We start from the raw sequence: 12,386 nt of genomic DNA on the forward strand, positions 1-12,386 counted from the left end.
CATGAAAAAATTACTGTGGTGGCAGGAAAGCACATGCACAGGCAGAGCCAGGTGGTGCTGGCTGGAGGACATCAGGCCATGCTGACAGTTGCTGTTGTCTCACATTGTGATTCCGAGGCCTGTAGGGGTATCCACAGGCTCACTGCACACAGGGGACTGTCCTTTCCCAGCCTGTGATGACTGACACTCACTTCCACCTTGTTCTGGATCAAAATCCATGATCTAAACATCTGTCCCCAGTACTCTGTACTCTCCATGTCCAGTGACTTGCAGCCCTTTCCCACCAAATTTGGACCGCACTGGTATTTTTGGTATCTATGTTCCACTTAGGAAAAAGTCCAACAAAGTTTAATAATCTGTGTTGCTGAAAAAAAGTATCTTCATTTTATCTCGGTTTATTTTCCTCTACTACAAGGACAGGCCAGTCAAAGACTCCATGGAGTAGAAGTGTGCACAGTAGAAAAGTGCAACTCCTGCCTACATGATGTTAAACTATCAAGTAGAAAGAACATTTTTTGCTTGGTGATTGCATTCCCTCCCACTCTCACAGAAGCCAAGAGGAGTCTCCTGTGTTTACAGCCAAAGAATGGGAGACAAGCACTGGGCTGGTCTTGGCTCAGCTTGGTTTTTTGTTTGTGTTGGACACACGATGACACTCCCCTCTTCAGATCCAAGGTCCTAAAAGAGATTTGTTTTCATTTAAAACCAGAAAAGGCTGTGCTTTCTTACCAGCATACACTCTGGGGAAGGCTGACAGAGCAGCTGCCTGTCCCTGTGCCTCCGCAGAGGAGCTGTAGCTCCTGTGGCTCCCACCCAAATCTCAGGCGCGTCAGAGAAGTATAACCACAAACTTTCCAACCTTTTGCGATCGAGCCAGCAATATTCCTGGTTTGGCAACTACAACTCCCAGTTGTCAGCCTGACTGGGCTGTATTGGAGCCACGTGGACACAGGGAGCTGCTCACACAGCCCGACTTGCAAAACCGGTGCCTCAATTTGTCATCCTCATATAATAAATCAATTTGTTTCCTTTAACTAGGGGTTAGTCAGCAAACCCTGCCTCATGCTTTTCTCGTACAGTAAGTCCCACTTCCCTGTAGGATTTGTGTGAATGTGGCCTTACCTTTGCTTTAGGAGAAGCAGCGAGATGAGGTTGGTTTTCCTGAGATATCCATTCTCTTGTGAATCCCCCTACCCAACAAACACCTGATTTTTCTACCCATGAGCTACTGGACATGTGCTCTACCCTGTGTCCTGTACAGTGTGGTATAGGGAAGGGATGTTGTCCTGCAAGCCAGGCTGACCTGGATGTGATGTGGCTGAGCAGAAGAGCACTTCACCCACAGCCCCACTGCCACTCCTGGTCTGTCCTGGGGGATGTGGAGGCTCTCAGTTCCGGAACAGTCTGGGACACTTTCCCACTGAGCCAGGGGAGATCTCTCTGTCCTTCTGGACAAACAGGTTGTGTTAAGCAGGAGCGGTCTATCAGTGCTGGCATCTCTGAGTCTGCCCCGGCAGTGTTGTGTGGGAGTGCTGGTTACCAGCACCAGCAAAAGTGGCTCCTTGTAGCCCCTTTGGCCCCCCTGGCCCCATTTAAACCCTGCTTGAACTCAGGTTCAGGCGAGAGATTTCACACATGGTTCAGAGTGGGGCTTGGAGCAAGAGGACAGTGTCAGCAGCAGATCCCTTGGCACTGCTCCTCCCCAGCTCTGGCTGGTGGACTGCAAAATCTCCAGCCCCATGTGCTCAGCCTGCCTCGTCCAGCTGTGGGAGGAATTTCAGCTGCAGAATAATTTCTCAGAGGAAGTGTCTATCCATGAATTAATGTCTCTAAGAACTAATTATTGGGTAAACTGTATAAACAGTCCCTGGAGTGCCTCTTCAGTACTCAGCTTTTGGGCTTCAAAACAGACAGAGCAGGCAAGAGGATTTTCAAAGGACACTCTGTCTGGGCAAGCAATAATATAGGTGACTCAGTGGTTTTCCCTCTCACAGCCTAAAAAGATAGAAAGGTCCATAGTGGTCATTTGGGGTAAAAATTTATAGCTAATTAATTAAAAAAGAAGAAGGAAAACAAAAACAAAAACAAAAAGCCATTTCTAGGCCAGATCATAGATTCTAGGCTGCCATCCAATGTCAGAAAATGTTCCCCTCCCAGCAGGGGATCCAGGCTAAAAGGTTATTTAATACTTTCTGGTTGATTTTCTGTTTGGAATAACTGCCTTAAATGATTGGTTTTGGCCTGAGAAATTGTTTGCTTACCTGGCACCTGAACTTCAGTGATAAACTTTAATGTCCTCCTCTGAGTATTCCCATAGCACACAAAGGGGGCTTCATGCAGCCCCACTAGCTATACATCTGACCTTTCTTTAAAAAGAAATCAAAATCAGATGTTGTTCATTATCTCTTCAAACTCCCATCTACCCGTGAACATCCAGAAGTTTTAAAAGCCCTGCTTAAGCAGGTCTCCACTCCATTGATGGAATATCCTTTAATATTTTATAGCTCTGACTTGCACTTCTAAAAGTACTAATTAATCTCACTAGATAAAAACTGGCACAAAATGGCACAAGTGAGAATAGCTTCATCCTTCCTCACAGCAATCGTGTGCCAGTTCATCTTGGAGCATGTAATGATTTACTGTAATAGTTTTAGGCCCGTAATGGGGCCAATAACTGGCATCTGGAAGCTGTGAGGCTCTTTCCCAATGGATGCCATTCACATATAGTTATTTAATTAATTAACAGCTCTACTACTATAAGCCAATGAAGAGTCCATTAAAGTATGGTTGGGTTTTTTTTTAAATATCTTCCAAAGTAAGAACATATGCTGCACACTGCTTTTCCCTTGGAGAGTGCTTAATGTTGCAACCTGTTTATCTTATGACTGATTTTCAAATTCCACCTTAACCAGCTGCTTTTTGCTCGACTTTGGGATTCAGCAGAGACTGAACTGCTGAGTGCTCAGCAGGAGCAGCGGAATAACATTCTACCTGCATGTGCTCATTCCTGAGCGAGGTGCCAAACCCCTGCAATGGCTGCCTGGCTGCCTCTGTGCTCTTCCCAGACTGTACATGTCATGCACTTTCACTTGCCCCTTTTCTCTGCTGAAATTTAAAAAAAAACCCCAAAAAACAAAAAACAAACCAACCTAATGGAAAAAAAAAAAAAAAAAAATCAAGGTGTGGAGTTCATTTGGAATAAGCAAAAAAATCAGTGGGAAAACAAACCCCAGCAGACACTGGAGGGAGTTGGTCAAGTTTGTAAAATGCATTTGAGAGCTCAGTCCCATGTGAAATGTGGAAAAGCCATCAGGGGCCGTAAAGCCAGCAGGGATGGGTTTGGTCTGGTAACAGTGCCAAAGGATTTTGCTTCCCAAACGAGGATTCCTACTCCTAAGGTGCAGTTAAATGCAAACCACGTCCTAATGGGTGCTGGCCTGCAGTGGGCTCATCCATAAGCCTCCATCCTTCTGCAGGGAGCTGAAGCAGGAGATAAGAGCAGCTTCCCCTGGCATTGGCCGGGCACAGGCACAGGCAGCTCCAGCCTGGTGCCACGCAGCACATGGGATCTGGGGAGTTGCCCCAGAAGGACGTGGTAGACATGAAATTGGAGAAGCTCTGACAGGACGGGAATGTCATTTACGAGTGACTGTCTAAAGCAAGCCCTGCTAACGTGGCAGGGCACAGAGTGAGCTCCCTGGTACTGGATCGTGATACATAGGACATGTCAAAAGTTACATAACCCCTGATGCAGAATCCTTTTCCCTGGCTGTAATGTGTCGTGTCGTTCCTCCTCCTGCTCTCCCTCCCACTGGTCTGCAGCACAGCCTTCTGCCTGCAAGGCTTTTACTGGGGTGTGCTGCAAGGCTCGGGAAAAACAGCAGTGCCCTGCAGCAGCTGTCACCCAGAGCCCCTCAGCTGGTGCCTCACCCCTGTGATCCACCATGGATCATCCAAGGGCTGCCAGAAACCCAGGAGAAGCCAGCAGGAGCTGGGTTTGATACCCTTGTGAGAGATTCAGGTTGTCTCTGCCCAGATGTCAGGTGTGGACAGTGAAGAGACAATCTTTTTAACTGTGACGTCTCCTGCTCCTCCCTAGGTAGAGCCTCAGGCCTGACAAGCCTGAAAGTTCGGCACACAGCTCACTTCCAAGTCCATCAGGGCTCTGAAATTGCTCTTCAGCCTAAACCCCCCGAAGCAACCAGTCTGTCCAGGTTGCTGGGTCATGGCAAGACCCCCTGGCAGATCTTCCTCCTCCTGGAAGGTAACGGCAGCCGCTGCTGCCTCGCAGAGCAGTGGATCTACAGGAGGTGGTTCTCACTTTCAGTTGCTTAATGGTCAAAGCACTCTCCTGGAAGCAGCACATGGACCGAGTTTCGTCTCCTGTAAAAGGACTTTCCAACATGCATCTCCCACTTTCCTCAGCATACCTCGGCCCCTGGGATAACGCACTCAGCCCCTGGAATAATGCACTCAGCCCCTGGGATAATGTACTCTCCTTGGCTGGAAGGAAGAAGGGGCACCCTGCATTCACTAATGCTTGTGTCCAAGTGATCTGTAATCTGCACAAACTCCATCAAAAGTCCTTGAAGCAGAGGCCAGAGCTCAGGATCTCTCCCTCCAGGAGACTGCCATAACCAATAGGTCATGCAAGGTCACCTCAGCTATCTTCACCAGTATCCAGGTACCTACATGTCTCCTATAGGCAGCAGGGAAACAGGCATTTCCTGTCCTGAGACAAATGTCTTGAGTTTCTTTCCCTCTCCACTGGCTGTACATGGAGCCTGGGGTGATTAATGCAGCCTTTGAAGTCCAGCTGTTCAATAGCTACATCAAGGATGATGAGTCCTCCCTCTCCTCCCTCCAACCCTTTCCTGGCTTCTCTTTCTATCCCAGTAAACCTTTCATGATGCCACAGCTCTGACAGGAAAACCTGGGAGCACAGTTATCCTAATCCCCTGCAGAAGTGCCAAGAGTTAGGGGCTGGAAGGCTCACCATGGAGCTGTGGGCTCAAACCATCTCCAGGAGCTCTCCTGTGAACCAGCAACCCCCTAGCAGAGGAGGTTCCTGACATCTGGTTCCTTTGCCAGTTTATTTTAATAGGCAAGACTTGACCATTTTCTTGGTTCTGCACATGCTGTAGACATCTATCTTCTGCAAAGAACTGTTAAAAAATATTAATTAATATGGTAATTAATACCCCATGGGTACTTTGTGCTTTTGTGGAAAGCCAAGCAACTATAACCCAGTTGGACTGGCTGTTCTGTTTTACTGATTTGTCCTGCTCTACTACTTCAATTAATATCCTCTTTAAATGTGATTTAGGCTTAATATTACTTATCTTCAAAATATTAGAAGCATCCCACATGACTTCAGGTTTCTTAATTAGTGTTCATTTACAGATAAATTACCTCAAGGTGCAATGAAGGTTAAGCACATATACTGGGAATTTAAAGTAAAACACATCTGAAAGATTTTGCAACTAAAATAAAACCCTGCAGCAGAAAAATCCAGAGCAGTCATTCCTGAAGTTACACTTAAAATCTAAACCAATTAATATTAGAATCATAGAATCATAGAGAGTTTTGGACTGGGAGGGACTTGAAAGATCACTTCATTCCAATTCCCCTGCCATGGGGCAGAGACACCTTCCAGGTGTCCAGCCTGGCCATGAACAGTTCCAGGAATGAGGCATTAACAACTTCTTTGGGCAACCTGTTCCAGAGCCTCACCACTCTCAGAATAGCAAATATATTTATTCTCTGGTAGAGTTTACTTAATGAGAAAAACACATTCTATCACAAGCCTCAAAAGAAAATTTTGACCAGCTCCAGCCATGGATTTTGACCCCAAAGGCAAGTCAAAAGATGCGGTGTGGGGCCTTTGTGGTCTGACTTCCTTGCTCCACATACAGCCTCTGGACCGACCTTCCATTCCTTTTCTAGGTTTGCAAACACATCAGCCTGAACTTCTGAAAATACTCAGAGGTTCTTTGTTTCTGTGATGTGGAAGAAAACCCAATTCGCAGCCTGAGAACTCCCTGGGATGGAAACAGGATGGTGTGATTTTCTGTTTCCAGGAGTGTCGCTGAAGGATCAGGGAGTATCATTAAAGCACAAGACAGAACTTTCCCTGGACATATGCTGGATAATGTAAAAACACTCAAAGGATTAACAGCAATCAGGGATGTATCTCTGGCTGTGCACACATACCAAATCTGCAAACAAGGGATTAGAGACATAGCATATGAACCTGCCAGGAAGAAATACAGTGGGGCCAGAAATGGGATCATGAGAGAAAGGTTATTCCAGCATTTGTAAAATTTTATACAGATCCTTGTATTCCATGATGGCTTATTTGCATTGCAGGAGTATGTAAGAAAAGAGATCAGTCACAAGCTGCTGGGGTTTGTATACACTGCTCACGAAGGAGAGTGTCTGCCCTGGAGCTTGCAGGCCAAGAGCTGTTCCTTGCAAGTGCATCCACATGGTTGGACTCTCAGCACGTGGAATCCCAGTCCCAGGCATTAGCTCAGAAGAGTTATTTAAATAAGAAACATCTTTATTATTTCGATGCTCATTATTAAAATAAAACACCCTTCTGAATTTTAACAAGACCCATGCACTCCCTGCCTGGCTTTACTGCATCACCCTCTTATCTAGAAAGTTTTTCCTAATGTCAAGCCTAAATTTTATTACCTGCAAATAAAGCTGGTTCCTTCTTTCCCTATTCCCCAGCAAGCATGGGAAAAGATTTATCACCATCCTCCTTATAGTAAACTTTAACATATTGTAAGATTTTTATCACAGCTCTTCTTTAGACACTGCTGTTCCCAGACTAAACAAACAATCCTTTCAACATTTCCTCCTAGGTTGTTCCTTCTACGCCTCTGATATTTCTAGTGTCTCTCTCCTGGACTCTCTCCAGTTTGTCTACATTTTTCTTTACAGCACAGTACCCAAAACTGGACACTCTATTCCAGCTGAGGCCTCACCGGTGCCAAGTGGAGTAGAATAATTATCTCCTATGTCTTAGGTTGCAGTCTCACATCCTGTTCTGCCTGCAGCTGAGCTGGGTGAAAAGTTTATTTCTTTTCACCCACTCCAGCTGCTTATCACCAGCCCTCAGCTGCAGGCTCTCCCCCTCCCAGGTCAGCAGCGTAACTGCCGGGGGATTGCTCCGAGCACAGTGTGGGTGAGCGGTCCAGGTTAGAGGGAATAATTCAAAGAACAGGGCTTTCCTGGTCACCACTTCAGCAGGTCCAGGTGAGGATGAGGTTAAACAGGTATGAAAAAGCTGAAACCTGAGGTGGGAGGAGATGATGAGCAACAGGGTAATGGACAGCAGCTTTCACAGCTGGAGGAACTGCAGCCAGGAAAGGAGACCTGATATTGTCCTTACCCTCAGCCTTTTGTCCCCTCTGCACCCTCCGTCCTTCCTGATGCTGCTGTCCAGCTGGGAAATCCTCTTTTTGTATTTCTCCTCCCAGAGTGCTGTAGCTTGCACTTCATCAGGCTGACTATATAACACTTTTCCTCTTTATCAATGCCCTTCTAAACTCAGATTTTGTTGTCCTGAGTAAGACCACCCCAGACAGGTCTCTTGTGAGCACATCCCTTGTTCTCACAGCCAAGTTGGTTATGAAGGACAGAGAGGAGACCACAGAGGTCTGGCTGAAAAGCTGTCCTGGTGTGGCAGCATTACTTTCACAGCCATCACCTACGGGTCCTCATCCACTCCTGCACCACCTCAGAGTGACAAAGTTTTGTGTCTGCTCACAGCCCTTCACTGAACTGGGTCACAAGGCTCACCAGTGTCACAGTGAACATTCCTGTTGCTTTCTTGCACTTGCTTTGCCTACAGAGAACACCTGGCAGGAGCCTATATGGGCTTTTCCCCCTGAGAGGAGAAATACAGCCAGACAATATGGAAATTCTACACTGGTTAGGCTGAAGTTGAGCCTTTCTTTGCTTAATCTGTGGCCTCTGCAAAGATATGATGGAAGCCTGAGCTGGCTGCTGATCTGTCTTGCAGATTTTCTGCTCCCCTGCAAACCAGTGTTTTTGCTCTGAAGAATGAAGACTTGGGAAAACAACAATCCTGTGGGGTCTAAGGGCATTTCTGCACTAGGACCACCAGCCACAGTGAGAACATTCAGTGACATCATGACCCTGTGGGACTCCCTCCCACAGCTGGCTTTTCATTCTGCTCTTTAGACAGTTACACTCATTCTGCTTTATTGCCTTCAGCTCTGGGCATACCTTCATCCCACCCTTTGCTTATCCATGCATCCTTTCACTGTCCATCCTCATTCCTTTTTTTCCTCTTCTCGCCCACTTTCCATCTCCTTCCATTGAAACTTCCCTCCAACAGCTCCCTTGTTTTCTCAGGCTCCCCTGTGCCACCTCTCCATTCTCCTGGCCCCACCACGGCCCCCAGTAGCCGCAGGCAGGCTCAGCTCTGCCCGGACACAGCTGTGGGGACTCTGTTCATCCACAAATCCCCTCTTTTCTCAGGCTCTGTGGGAGCTGAGGATTGGCTACTGCAAGCTCATGGCAGGCTGAAGTAATAGGAGTAGAGATGAGGTGAAGTTCTTGTTCTGTCTTGAACACAGACTGCCAATCATGCCATAATAGACGATGGTTCTAGGCAGGGAACAGCTTTTCAGCCCACCAAAATTACACCATTAAATGGAATTTCCTCTATGGGCTAATCAGGGTTTGAACCCATTTCTCTGGAGATAAAAGGCACAGCTCAATCTCCTGGTTTGCGAGGTCATCTGGAATACAAATCAACTTCCATGTATGCATTTGAAATGCTTTTATGTAAAGGATATATATATATATTTTTAATCTGCTTGTTAGTGCCTTGTGCCTAAACTGGAGCTGTGAAGTGACTTTTTCTCACTAGAGGCTAAATAAAGTACTGTACTGTTTTTATAAATGTCCTAAGCTTTGCCAGAAGGCTGGCAATGAAAGAGGCTGGCAGGAGACAGGCACTGTCTCTGTTCTGTATCACGGAAGTGAGCCCAAGGACACCGGCCAGTGCCTCCCATCCGCGGGAATGCGACCAATTAACGCACGGATGATGTCATGGGATGGCAAAAGCGCTTCCCTCGCAGCTCTCCCTGCCCTGCCAGCTCCAACCTTCAGTGTATTTTCCTCAGTCTGGTCCATGTACTGTAATAACTAAGTCAACTGGAAAAAATATTGAAGAAAAGACTGAGGAAAAACAGAGTGTAGGGGCAGCTGGAGCCAGCAAAGAAGGCACACTGAGAGCTATAAAGACGCTTTGTGCAGCAGCTTCTCTCAACTTCAGGATATTTAGTTCCACAGGAGTTGGAGAAGATGGGTAATAAGCTGGCCTTTATTTTAAGGGATATCCCTTGTAGTCTCAGCTGCATAAAGATCAGTCTTTGGGCATGTGGAAACAGTGCTAACAGTATCTCTCTTTCACTACCTCCTGCTGCTCACTCCATTGAATGGCCTTGGTCCAGCTAGAGAGGAAAAAAGCCTTCCATCCCAAAACAGTCATCGGTCTGAGGGAAAGGAGGTGATGAAAAGAGGCTGCAAGTGATGAAGTGAAGGAATTATTTATAGAAAGATACATGACCACAGCACTCAGGTGCCTGCTCAGGAACAGGGCCCAGTACTGCCCACCCTGAATGCAAGGGAGATGTGCCCGTGCCTTCCCTGCCCCAAAACAGAGAGAGCACTTCTCTGGGCTTGAGGCACACGAACCACACTGTGCACGGGGTCAGGGAGCACCATGGATGGGGGATGAGGCTGCTCCAAGATCCAGCAAGGCGAGGGTCAGTGAGGGATGAGGCCAGGCTCAGATGTAGCTGCAGCACAGACTCGGGGTGGGAGCTGGAGAGCAGCTCTGCAGAGAAGGGATCAGCTGCCAGTGGGGTTTCTCCCAGCTCCTCCCACACGGTCTTTTCCCAGCAGCCTGCTCCCAGGCTGCAACCACAGCACATCTGAGCTGGCCTGGAGCACTGGCAGCCAAACCTCAGGGAGGGAAAATGGTTGTAGAGGCAGTCGGTGCACCCAGGTCTGTGTGTACCTGTGCAACCACTCAAGGAACTGGCCTAAAGAGGAGACCACTCTGTAAAAACCATGAGTGGAGACATCCAAATGGAGCTGAGATATCCAAATGGAGTCAAGACATCCAAATGGCCACATGCCACTTGGGGTCATGGATGTATTTGCAGATTGGTTCTGTGTTTGTGAACCAATACATGCAGTGCTGATGATGCATATATAAAAATTCAAATTGGCTTCATGTGACTGTGAATCAGTACATGGTGCTAGAGCATGGATACAAATTCCAACTGGTCCTGTGTTATTGTGAATCAATATCCATCGTGCTGATTAGACCCATCCAAGTTCTTTTATTTTGTAGCTGATGGGGAGAGCCAAGCTTTGAGCGTGGATGGGAGGAAGAAGCAGCCCTACAGGCATTGAGCAGAATGTCCCAGGGACCAATGTGTTAAATTGATCAGAAAACAAGCTTAAAATTTTACTTGGAAAGAAATTCAGAATAAAATTGCCTTGAATGTATCACAAGGGAAGGTGGCTTGCAGTGTTCTGTTGTGCTAGGCAAGCCAGCAAATGTTCACACTTCCTTTTAACCACAGTCACCTGCACACACTTAGAGAACATTTTTCTACCCTCATCATTTTGCTCCCAAGCCTTCGCTTTTCTGTTCTACCTCCATTACAGAACTGGCTTCAAACCATCTCCCAAGTCCGATGTGACAGAGATGAAGAGCAAGGAGATTTCAGATTGCTGGTGGGGGCTCTGGCTGACTGGGACATTGCTGGTAGCTGGAATGTGCTAAGACAAAGGGAGAGCAAAGGAGCCCAGGCTTTTCAGATGGAATTGGAGGGTTCCAGGGGACTTATCTCTGCTTTGTGAAACACTTTGCAGATCTTCCAACTGGTAAAATGTAAAGTGACACTAAGTGAAATAAACTACTCTATAATTCAGCTATAAGTATCTTCAAGAGCCATGTGACTAAATTCTAAATCGTTTAATAAAATAAAAGTTCTTGTTCTAGATGGGTTTTCTTTTTAATGGATACTTCAGACGTTCAGTTAAATGTATTGTGACCAATGTAATTATCATTTGTCTGTATCTCAGATTTGTCTAATCAAGCACTAGTGGGCTGAGTAGTTAATAAGCACAAATAGAGATACTGAACTCTCTTCATGTGGATTTCATCATCTTCCATTTCCACTCACCAGAAACACCAAAAATGTTGAGACAAGGGCTAGACATAAGAGTATGAGGAAAGTATACAATATAAGGAAAACTAGCTGGGAAAAAACACAAGATCAAAACCTAAAAGTAAGGTTGGGCATAATTTCACTGGAGGAGGACAGGAGAGCAAAGGAAGGGGAGAAAAAAAAGAGGAAAACGAGCAAAACTACTTTTAGAATGGAAGTTTGCCCATGCAATGAAAAGGATTACATCATGTTTGTCTGCAGCAGTGAAGGGCTGAACTCAGTGACCTCAGATATCCCTTCCAGCTCCTCAGGCTCACAGATATCATTTCACTGAGCACAAAAGGAACACCTGACCCTGCTTCCTTCTGCCACAGACACAAACAATGCAGCTGTCTGTGGGCAGGAGCAATTTATATACTGAGTGCTATTTTAGAAGGATACTCAGAGTTTATCCCTGCTCCTTAACCTCTGGGTTTGGACAGAATTTAGAGACCTTAGTTCCAGAAGTGCCAAAGAGAGCACTGCCTGACCACCATCACTGCCTGATCCTCGAGAGGTATCCCCCACCTAAAACCTCCTGCAACCCGGATTTAGGCCAGATCCTACACAGAACTTGAAAGATCACTGGAAGGGCACTCTAAGAAAACACTGACAAATGCTACCAGAAACACAGTGATGAGGTGAAATCTCTGCCCATCTCTTTCACAGCAGTTTGTTTCCCCCCAGGAAGCAGGAAAAGGGCACTACAGGCTCTGCTCAGCCCAGTAACACTGACTGCTTCTTAATAAAGAGTGGGCCCAGGTCAGTTTAGTGCCCAGCAGAAGTTCCTCCAGGGCCAAAATCCCAAAGGGATCCAGGACAGCCCTGAGAGGAGGGCTGGGAGTTCAGGGAGGGGAAGGGAGGGGAGTGAAGGCAAACACAGCATTTAGCATTGTCTACATCCCCCCAATGCCTCCTTTCCCTAGGAAAGCAGCCTGGCTTTTTGATTCACCCTCTGCATGTGAAGCCCAAATATCCAACCAAGGTGACCTGGCTCATCCTGCTGGAGTCAAGTCACTTAATTTCAGCAATGAATAATGGGGGCCTAAAGGAGGTGGTCGTTGTTCCTGAGCTCAGTTCTTTACCCAGCTTCCCTGGTCTGAGGTGACTTGCAAT

The 12,386-nt window shown here is 46.7% G+C and overlaps 1 protein-coding gene across 1 annotated transcript in view; it reads left to right on the top strand.

The window, feature by feature from the left end:
• XRCC2 (X-ray repair cross complementing 2) overlaps positions 1 to 12,386 on the top strand; it is a 34,667-nt gene that overhangs the window by 20,131 nt on the left and 2,150 nt on the right. The gene's annotated exons all lie outside the window — the stretch shown is intronic.

Source organism: Hirundo rustica, chromosome 1 (assembly GCF_015227805.2).
Source record: "Hirundo rustica isolate bHirRus1 chromosome 1, bHirRus1.pri.v3, whole genome shotgun sequence".
In the NCBI taxonomy this organism is placed as follows: Eukaryota; Metazoa; Chordata; class Aves; order Passeriformes; family Hirundinidae; genus Hirundo; species Hirundo rustica.